Source organism: Ictidomys tridecemlineatus, chromosome 6 (genome assembly GCF_052094955.1).
Source record: "Ictidomys tridecemlineatus isolate mIctTri1 chromosome 6, mIctTri1.hap1, whole genome shotgun sequence".
NCBI lineage: Eukaryota > Metazoa > Chordata > Mammalia > Rodentia > Sciuridae > Ictidomys > Ictidomys tridecemlineatus.
In genome coordinates, this window is record NC_135482.1 from 148,755,564 (window position 1) to 148,767,001 (window position 11,438).

Genomic DNA, 11,438 nt, shown 5'->3' on the forward strand with positions numbered 1-11,438 from the left:
CTTTCATTCTTTTAAACAAAAGTGTAATGAACTGTTTGTGGTGACACATGCCTGTAATCCCAAAGTACTTTGGAGGCTGAGGCAGGAGGATCACAAGTTCCAGGCTAGTTTTGGCAACTTAGTAAAAAAAATTGTCTTAAATTAAAATAAAAATGGGGCTATGACTATGGCTCAGTGGCAGAGCATTTGCCTAGCATGTGTGAGGCACTGAGTTCAATCCTTAGCATTGCATACAAAAATAAATAAAATAAAGGCATACCATCCATCTACCACTACAAAAAAATTAACTTATAATATAATAATAATAATAATAATAATAAATGACTGGGGAAGTAGCTTAGGAGTAGAATACTTATCTAGTATGTGTTTGTGACAGGCCTAGGTTCAAACCTAGTACCACACATGCACATGCACACAACATAAGGAAAACTTACTAATGCAAAGTATTATATTAAAGAAACATATAGCATACTGTTTAAAAATATGGGATTTGAATTTTAACTCAAGAGAAGTCACAAATCCACCCTTGATTTAAGTCATTTTTAAAAGAGAAATTTTCAACTTTATGGGTTAGTGTGATACAAAAATGAGATAATACATGTAAAATGTTAAATATAAATATGCCTAGCAATGGTAAACAATAAATGTCATGGAATTATTATTATTAAGCATAGTTGAGAGAAATGGGATGTAAGGATGAAAATGTATAGCCTCTTTCTGAAACTAAAATACTAAAGAACATTTAAATGATACTAAAGACCTTAGAAATGTGAAGGAATGAGACTTTCTGCCCAGAAGGATCAGACAATGTTTTGGGAGAAGAGAAGATATTTGCTATGGACTCTGTGATGGGGGAGGCTCAGGCCCAGGAAACAAATTTGAGATCCCAGCAGGTAGAAGAAGATGCAGATGCAGTTGGGATAGTAGACATGCTTTATTCAGAGGCAAAAATACCTCCTAGCCAGGCCCCAGCTTCAGCATCAGCCCCAGCCAGTTCCATTTAGCCCTCTGAGTCATTTCCATGGGTCTTTTTTATATGCAGGCGAGAAAAAGAAGGCACACTGCCAACAGGTTACATCAGTTGGTGCATGCTCACAAGCTAATGTTTATGACCTTGAATATGTCCACTAAATCAGTGTTTATGACCTTGACTACACACTGAAAACGTAGCCCATAGGAAGCCTCAGTGAGGGAGCCTTACTACAGCCATTTTTGGCTGCCCTACAGACCCTTAAGGAAAGGTTGAATCTGACATGTAAAGATGATCAGGAAGCCTCCATCCATGTTGCGGTGACTAGAAGAGGGAGAGATGAGTACTGGATCATAGGCTTCAAAACATGGGGCAAGGAGGGCATGTATTTTAGTCCATTCCTGCTGCTACGATAAAAAAAAAAAAAAAACACAAACTGAGTAATTTACAAATAATAGAAATTTATTTCTCATCATTCTGGAGGCTGAGAAGTCCAGGATCAGGGTATTAGCAACTTCAGCTTCTGCCTAGCATTCAGTCTCTGCTTCCAAGATGGCCCGAAGCTACAACCCCCAAAGGGAAGGAACACTGTTTCCTTATGTGGCAGAAGGGCAGAAGATCAAAATGGGCATAGGGTGAATCTTTCAACATCTTTTATAAATTCACTAATTCCAGTTTTGAACACTGTGCCTTCATGATTTAATCACTTTCCAAAGTCCTTACCTCTTAATATTATCCCATTGGTAATTAAGTTTTAACCTATGAATTTGAGGGGACACAGTCAGATCAAAGCAGCAGGAAATACAAGGCATGTTTGGGTCATGACTAATAGCATGGTTTGGCACCACTGTGGATTTACTGAGAAGGCCCATGGAGATGAGATAGGGAAAATGAAAGAGCTACCTCCTGAAGAGTCTCAATGAGGAAACTACAGCATTTGGAGCAGGCAATGAGGTGCAGTGAAAGAGTTTTGAATCAGGGAAAGAAATTGAGCTGATGAAAGTAGAACAGGCGCAGTAAATTAGATCTCCAACAGCTATTCCTTCTTTTGGTTTCGTAACTTTAATAAATGATGACCATCAGTTCTCACAATGTGTCACACAAGTCTTTGCAATGAGCTGTAACATAAGTCTTACTATATGCTTCGGTTGAAAATCATCTTGCTACTTCCTTCTCCATCTGCCTTGCCTTGTTGAACTCATGCTGTGAATTCTTTATGTAAGGATGGGGTCCTTGAGAGTTTCAGCAGCAATCTTGGCTCCATGAGGAAAGATCCTATCGACACACTAAGGGTGGCTAACTAGGAAGATTCAGGAAGCCTTGGCAAGTTTCCTATGTGTTGTGGATACAACATTCTAATTGATGCTGAGAAGGACGTTCAAGAAGGTTTGTAAGGGGGTCAATGGAAATGGATTAATGAAATTCAAGGCAAAAGATTTAAAACACACACACACACACAAAAAAAAAAAATTATTGGATTCCTTGCACCCTGCCGGAGCAAGGACTCACCAGGCTCTGGCTCCGACGGTTCCTCCACTGCTTCCCTCAGCCACAAGCAGCACGCAGGGAGTTCTCCCTAGTCCAGGTGGGCAACACATTAGTGCTTTTAGTGTTGTCCTGCCTCCAGCCCAGAAGCCCCTCAATCAGAATATCATGTATTCAAAGGACACAGATCACAAAGATGACTTATTTCAGAAATTGTACAGTTCTCCAAGAGCAAAGCAGATGCCACCCCCAGCAAACTGCAGCGTGGCAGTGGTAAGCTCCTACTGGTGGCAATCCTGACCCTGCTCAGCCTGAACATGGTGGATCCCATTTTTGGATTCTGGCTCATCCAGTTCTATGCGGTGGTGAAGAACCCCTGGGCTCACTCAGCTTCTCCAGCCTGTGGGTTTTGCACTGAACATTCAGCCCACTGGAGAGGGTGGCCATCAACCTCTTCCTCTATCCATGAAAGGAATTCCAAGCATCTAGACCTACACAAGCCTTTTCATTTACTATAGTCAAGCCACTTACGAGTAGCGGACATTGGAGCCATCCTGAATTCCCCAGGCTGTGTGCCTGAGTTGAGGGCTGTGTACAAGCTCAAGGAGCTCGTAGAGATCCTCCAGGTGGAAATGATCTCCTTTGAACTTTTTCTGGCCAAGGCACAGTGTGAGCAGATGCTGGAGGATCAACTTGCAAGTGAAAGACAAGAGCTACTTTGAGCTGGATGGATGGCATGAGTGAGCACAAGAGCTGAAGAAGACATGCATGCCTGTCAGATGCACTGCCTCAGCTGGCCTAGGGCAGGGAGCATCTGACCATGTCTATGGCCTGTGTGGCATTTCAGTGGTCCATCACTGAGTGGGCAGCCAAGAACTACTACAAGCCATCCAGATCAGTAGACACTTATGACAGCTACTGGGAGACCAGGAAGCTGCCCCTGAAAGCCTTACTGAGCTTGCAGAAGGAGCCTGTAGCCTCAGACTTGGGGAACAACCTGAAAGGGATGAAATAATCTGCCCCTTCTCCTCGCTCCTGACCATGTCCAGTTCCCCCAGGGCAGCCTGGATGACCTTCTACCAACCTCCCCCAACAATGGCCTCAGCCTGCTCTGCAGCACATACTTCTCAGGATGCAGTGCCAAAGTGTGCCAAGACTGTGGCCTCTCTTGTAGCACCTCTCTCTTCCAGCACTGTGACAGCCTCCTTACGTGTCCTTTGGCCTCCAAGTCCAGCACTTTCCCCAGTGAGGCCTCTGCCCATGACAACCTGGCCCAGGGGGCACCTCTACAGGAGTGCACAAACCAGATGCAGTTCCTCTACTGGCTGCCGCCTCTCCACTCAAAGCCTAAGCCTTCCACCATGGCCACCACCTGCTGTGACTTCTGTAACCACCCAGGTACCAACACCACCTGCCTCAACACCTACCATTATAACCCTTGCTGCAAAAAGAGTGAACTGTACTAATTCATGCCTAACAACCAGCTGAACTGCAAGTCGGTCACTGAGTCCAGTTCTGCCATCTTGTGTACAGGTAGACTATCCTTGCACCTTCTGGCTACAAGGGCTACACCACTGCCCTCTGGGTTTCCTGCTGAAGTAGTATGGATGCGTTAGCAGAAGCAAAGAACTGCACTTTATCTTGTTGGATGTGCTGATGTGCACTCCTGTGAGTTTACTAATGACTCCTTTCAACCAGTGGCTGCTTTATCTTCTGTCCAGAGAGAGGGTGACACTTCCATTCAGATTCATTTTTGCTAATCTCTCCACTGTCTCCACTCCCTATTCAGTTGGGTTTTGCTTTTGTTTTCTAAGAGAGTTTCTGTCCTGAGACCCTTCCATGCCTACCCCTCCCACTGTGAAGCTACCCTGGACTGGGAAAGGACCTTCAGGACACCTCCAAATTCCCACTTTAAACAGGGAGCTAGAGGCTTGTTGGCTTAAAATGAGCCCTCCTGCCACACTGGGCCTCTCCTGATGGCTCACCCCTTTGGCCATCCTGTTCCCAAATACAAGGATCCCTAGCCAGATTCCCCCCACCCCATCCCCATTCCCTGTCTCTGCAGATGTCAAAGATGAAACAAATCCCGCATTAGCTGAAGGTCTCTTATTGCCACCACATCTCAGCCCACCAGTGGTGTCAGTCAACATCACCCCAACATGTTGAAATATAGGCCTCCCACAGCAGGACTGACTTCACCCATTTCTGTTGTTTTCACATGTCCCTCTCATTGTACTGTAAATAGCTATTTTGAGAACTTATTTTTAAATAAATATTCAACTTGCTATGTGTTTCAAATATATGTAGTGTATAGTTGTTAGATTAACAAACACACACACACACACACACACACATATATATACCACTTCACATGTAAAATATTGCTCATCTATTCATCATAAACCTTATATGAGATAAATACTCTCATTATTCTCCTTTTCCAAATAAGGAAACTAAGGCACAGACAGGTGATACAATTTTCCCAAGAATACAGAGCTAGTAAATAACATTTAACAAGGCAGTCTGGCTCTGGAGCCTGAGCTCCTAACCACTGGTATGCATTTAATTTACACACAATTATGATTCTACTTCTACATAACAATTCTATAAGAAAAATCTCATGTTATTGGCCATTTTACAGATAAGGAAGTATGTTAGTCAACTTTTTCGCTGCTGTGACTAAAGGACCCAACCAGAACTGTAAAGGAGGAAAGGTTTATTTAGAGGCTCACAGTTTCTGAGGTCTTAGTCCACAGAAGGCTAGCTTCACTCCTTGGGGCTCCAGGTAAGGCTGAACATCATGGCAGAAGAGTATGGTGGAGAGAAGTAGCTCACATGATAACCAGAAAGCAGAAAGCAAGGTCTCCACTTGCCAGTTACAAATATATATACCCAAAAGCCACACCCCAATTCCCACCCTACCACTTCAATTGCCACTCAGTTAATTCCCTAATGGGAATTAATCTACTGATTAGATTAAGACTCTTATAACCCAATCATCTCTCCTCTGAACCTTCTTGCATTGTCTCATACATGAGCTTTTTGGGGACACCTCACATCCAAACCATAACAGGAAATAATGTAAGGTTACAAGAGATGGAGTCAAGCCTAGGTCCACCTGTCTCCAAGTTTGCAATGGTGATGCCAAATTCCCAGTTAGAAGACAGTATCAGCACTAGGTAATAAGATCCTGAATCAGGTGGTCACTTCAGAAATGTAAAGGAAGAAATTTATGTAAAGTCAGATTGTGAAGAAAAGTTATATAAGAATTATAGGTAGATTATATGTAATGAGAAAGGATGGAAGATGATTCCGTCTTTTCAGAGCTACGTTAAAACATAGGTCTACTTTTTCAAAGAAGCCTAGAAAATGAATATTTTAAATTTATATTTTAAGTGGACACTTCAAAGTCATTGTCAGCATATCCAATGAGTTAGGATAAACTCCAAAGGCAGGTATAATGATTATTGCTTTTTTAAGTGGCAATTTCTATGTGCATCTAAAAAATGTGATCCGGGAGGAATGGACAGAGGCCTCTTCTATTTCATTTCCTTAAGGCGAATCTCAAACAGAGGTCCCTGATAACTCACTTCCCCCCAGAAGTAGGGTGAGACTGTTTGCCCTCACCACCCTCTCCCCTTGTCACACAGTTTTCCTCAGTGTGGGACAGAGAAATAATCCAGAAGAATTTGACATATTGTACTGCCATGGGAGAAGTCTGGTGATCTATACACCAGGTTTTGATGTGCTCTTTCTTATACTTCCTTTCCAGGGTCCACTAGCTCCAGTCCTTAATGACTTTGTTCTTTCCTCTTTGAGTACCTTACTTCTACCTGTGGGCCAAGGCTGTGATCATTGTAGAAGTTAGTTACTGTGATCATTGTAGAAGTTAGCTGTAGGTGGAGGCCTTAGTTTTCGATTGATTTTACTTTTTTAATCTCCATCTGCAGCTCCATTGTTAGTCTGTAGGAATTCAGCTTAATTCATTCAATAAACATCCATTAAGCACCACTAAGTGCCAGGCACCATGCTAAAAGTTTAAGACCTATGAAAGTGGCACTTCTCAAAATGTGAAGTGCATAGGTAACACCTGGGCATCTTGTTCAGAATGCAGATGTGAATGCAGGTCTAGGGTGGGGCTTGGAATTCTGCATTTCTACATGACTCCCAATGGAGGTCCTTGCAGCTAATCCTAGGACCACATTTTGATAGAGGAAGTTTAGAATGTAAGAGATTAAATTCAATAGGAAGTTATAGATGCAATGATAAAATATGACAATGGAATGGAAGAGGGGAGTGTCTCCCAAATCTCTGGTCAGCTCATTTCTCAGTAACTTCCCCTGGATGCTCCTGATTCATTTCAGTATTTCTGGCCCTATTCTAAATCTCTGCCATCAATTCCAGTTCCAAAGATTTTCTGAACACCTACTAACAACCAATATTTGTCTTTCCCCATTGGCAAAAATGTCTCTCTGCTTGACTATTTTCTCCTTTGGTTCCCTCCTTCTTTATTTCACATAAACCTTTACAGAATTCCCTCATTTTGACTTTTTTTTTTAAGAGAAAGTGAGAGAGAGAGAGTGAATTTATATATATATTTAGTTTTCGGTGGACACAACATCGTTGATTGTGTGTAGTGCTGAGGATAGAACCCGGGCTGCACGCATTCCAGGCGAGCGCAATACCGCTTGAGCCACATCCCCAACCCTCATTTTGACTTCTAACATTCCATCTTTGGTCATCAGTCACCCCTAAGGAAAGTTTCATTTTCCATGGTGAAGTACTGGGGAATGAAATCTACCAAATTATGCTCTCTCCATATATGAATATACCACAATGAATCCTGATTATAAGCATAATTATAATGTTCTATAATTGAAATAATAATAAAGAATAATAACAAAAGAGAGAAAGTAGAGTAAATCAAACAGACCAGGGAGAAGGAGAAGGAGAGGAAAAGGAAAGGAAAAGGGGAATGAGATTAACCAAATTATGTGCATGTGAAAATATGGCATAATGAATTCCACCATTATGTTTAATTATAATGCACCAATAAATTTTTTTACAAAAGTTCCACTTTCCAGGCTATAATACCAAATTTTATGCTCTAATTTCTATGAACAATATTACTATATGAACATATACACATAAACATATACATACATATTGATTTTTTTAAATAGCTAACACTCATGGGGAACTTAATACATGCTGAGTGATACTATCTTACAAAACTTATGTTATAGATACTAACATTAGCACATTTTGTGTATTGAATGTGCTGAGACACAAGGGTTATGGTCACACTGCCATGTAGTGGTATAGATATGATTTGAACATATACACTAAAATCTTAAGGGAATGATGCATTTTAAGATAAAGTGAATTACAGTACAATCTACTCACCTTTGTGGTAAGGCTGGGAGTGTGTGCGTTACCCTCCTATGGCATGGGATATATCATGATATAGAAGCAGTCAGACATTTTCTCCTCTGCTTGAGTGGAAAGATATTGGGGGAGATTTAGTATCTAACAATCATGCTTTCAAATCTGCTTTAATGGCTGTGCCCTGGTAACTTACATCCCCAAAAGAGTGACATACACTCTTGATTCAGTTCTGCTTTATTTAGATGAGAGATGCTCTTTTATTTAATTCTTTAGTTTCTGATCAAGTCTCTTAGTCAAGAGTCTTGGGATGCAAATACAAATTTTGGTTTTGTAAAATCATCCGGGTTTAGCAGTAAATCTGATCTCAATGGAGAATTGCATCATATTGGGTTCCTTTTATGCTGACACTATAATTGAATTGCCTTTTCACCAAAAGGATTATTTTGAACTCATGGAAAACTTCTTTAAAAAAAAATGACAATGAAAGCCCAAAGGACATTCAATATGAAACCAAATTAGTATGGCATTAAAGGATCTAAGTTAAATCCATGAAGGCAAGAAAATTCAAAGCAAAGTTTTAGGAGCAAAATTCCTTTAGTCTCATACTTCACTGCATGTTTATGACCACATCCTTAACATATAGGAAGGAGTAGAGGGAATTAAATTATTTAGCTGACAAGGAGGCCCACGGACCTTTCCATCAATGAAGGAGGCTCAAAACATTGGTAATAAAGGAGGATCTTAAGGCAATGATCCAACCTTTTTATTTTTCAAAAGAAGCCTTTCTTTATTACTGTTCTCCCATCTTGTCTTTGTCTTTGGTATTTTCTTCAGTGTACTTCTGGGAAGCTATCTTTTGGCCATCAAAATAATTTCATAAAAAATGAGATTCTTGGGGCTGGGATTGTGGCTCAGTGGTAGAGCACTTGCCTAGCATGTGTGAGGCACTGGGTTCAATTCTGTGTACAAATAAATAAAATAAAGGTCCATTGACAACTAAAACATGTTTTTAAAAAATTGAGATTCCGAGGATGTTGCTCAGGGGTGGGGTGCTCACTTAGCAAGCACAAGGTTCTGGGTTTGATCGCCAGCAATGCACAAAAGAGACAGAGACAGAGAGAGAGATTACATTTCGTGTACTATCATCACTACCTTACCCACAGCCATCGCCCTTCATCTTTGTCTTTCATTAGCCAATTCTAACAAAAACAATCTTTTTTTTGTTTTCCATTCACTCCCCCCGAATAAGACCTAAAACAAAAATTTATTTCTTATATTACTGCCTTCACCAGATCTCTGTACTGTTCTAATTGTGATGCCCACCTGTTTTCAACATACATACCTGTAGAGTGTTCTAATAGGATAAGAAGTCAAGCAATAGGGCCCCTGGACATGGCAAGTAGTTGTTTTTGGTTTTGTTTCTATTTCATTAGCTCATTCTAAGGCTTGAATTTACCTGTAATGTGCTTTACATTGAGCCTAAAAACAATGTTTCTTATATCAAAGTAAGAATACAGGAATAACTTCCATTAATAAGAGATCACTCTTTTCTGTAAGTTACAATAACCCCTGTCAGCTCTCCAGATTCTCTTTCTATGGTAACTAGAGACTATCCCTGCCTCTTGTGGCTCTGATGAGTTCACTGTACCTAGTGTTGGGAACAATTTCCTCTTCTCTCAATCATTTTGGTAACATCTTTGGTTGAGTCATGTACACAGTCCATGCAATTCAGAACATCAGGCCTAATCCCCCCCACCCCTCCATTTTCTTTCTTCCCTTTGGAATCAAGATGTTCTGAAATTTGTTAATTTTCCTTATACAGTTTCAACTAAACATGTTAACCTTTCCTTTCTGGCTATTATATGTGCTACAGAAATAACTGGAATGGTATAAAACTCAACTAGATAACATCTTTTAACATTAAGGCTAGCTAAGTCAACAGAAGCATCCTGATTAGTCTTCATTATGTGCAACTTTTAGTGCAATATCTCTTCCAACACTACATTTCAACTTAAAATTTAAGAAGTAATACTGGGGCTAGGGATATAGCTCAGAAGTAATGCAGTTCTACAGTTTGTTCACAAGATGGCACTGTAAGTTTCTGTATTTATTATCAAGCTAGGAAATTGAACTATAAAATTTATAGTTAAATTACATAAATTGTAGTTGAATATTAAAGGGAATATAATAGCACAAAACTATATGATGATCTAATTTCCCTTAGATATTTTTAACTCCCCTCTTAAAAAGGAATAAGTGAAAATCAGAATGAACTCAGGGAAAATTGTGTTTTTATTTCTTCCTTGTTTTTAATGTGTACTAAATCAGAGAAACCTTCTCTCCTTTAGAATAATATGACTTGATATTTCCACTGGTGCAGAAATGCCAGAACTCTATTTAGCTTCTATTTTTCTGATTTAGATTTTCTAATAATGTAATAAATACTCATCAGGAGAAAAACCATTCCATTGTTACTAATACATAAAAATGTCAGAACTTTTTTCCCCCATAAATTTAGTCTGGAGGTCATGGAACAATGCAAATTGGGGTCTTAGTACCATCTTCGAGAAAGATTCTATAAAGAGAGTAGGTATTTTTCAAAAGAAGATCTAAATAATGGAAGTGATGGGGGAAATAAAAAAAAAAGTAAAGGGGATGTATAATTATTTAAAGACTGTGAGATATGCATTTCAAGTAACTGTATGATAATCATAATAAGAGTTAATATTTATTGAGCTCTTACTCTAACACAATGTTGGGTTCTTTATAGGGATGAACTCACATAATTCTCAAAGACCACTGAGGTATTTGCCATAATTGTACACAGTCTACATGGGGAGAACTGATACTTGGAAAGGTCATTCATTCATTCATTCATTCATTCAACAACTGATTACTGAGTGCCCACTAGTAACTTGAACATTCGAGTGTGGCAGAGATGGAATTTAGACACAGAATCTGCTGAGACCAAAGCCCAAGACCCCTTTGCTTAATTACAGAGTCATAAAAAAAACCAATTTCTTAGATAAGCCTAACAGCTAATTACATAGTGAAAAAGAGAGGGAGAAATCCACTGGAAAATGAGTAAGCTAATAGACACACCACCCAAAACAGCATTAATCTCTTACTGTATGTATTTCCATGAAGTTTATTTAAAGTTTTTATACAAAGTTCAACTTGGCCAAAATATAATGTATACTTTAATTATACAACAATTCCACAGCCATTTCTTGAACACCTAATCTGTACCAGAGTAATAAAAACTTGAGGTAAAGATATAAAAGGCTGGAAATGACTTCCATTTAAGATGGTAGACATATCAGAAGAAAAACTCTGTACCCCTCCAACAAAGAAACATAGAAACTTGGTAGAAATCTTTAAATCATTTTAATAGTACATAACCAAGCTCAACATTAGAAAAATCTCCAGGTTATGTAAATTAAGGAGTCTCAGAACAAAAATGAATTAAAGCTTCAGAGCCCATGAGACAGCAGGATACACTAATTGGGACTTTCACACTTTATGGGGATAAAACTCAAGGTGCAGAGCCTGTATACAGCAAGAACTTGATTCCCTGCTTAAAGTGAAAAGCCAA

The 11,438-nt window shown here is 39.6% G+C and overlaps 1 pseudogene; it reads left to right on the forward strand.

Annotated features, from left to right (window-relative positions):
* Positions 1 to 2,623: 2,623 nt before the first annotated feature.
* Positions 2,624 to 4,071, forward strand: LOC101975822 (spermatogenesis-associated protein 2-like; annotated as a pseudogene).
* Positions 4,072 to 11,438: the final 7,367 nt, after the last annotated feature.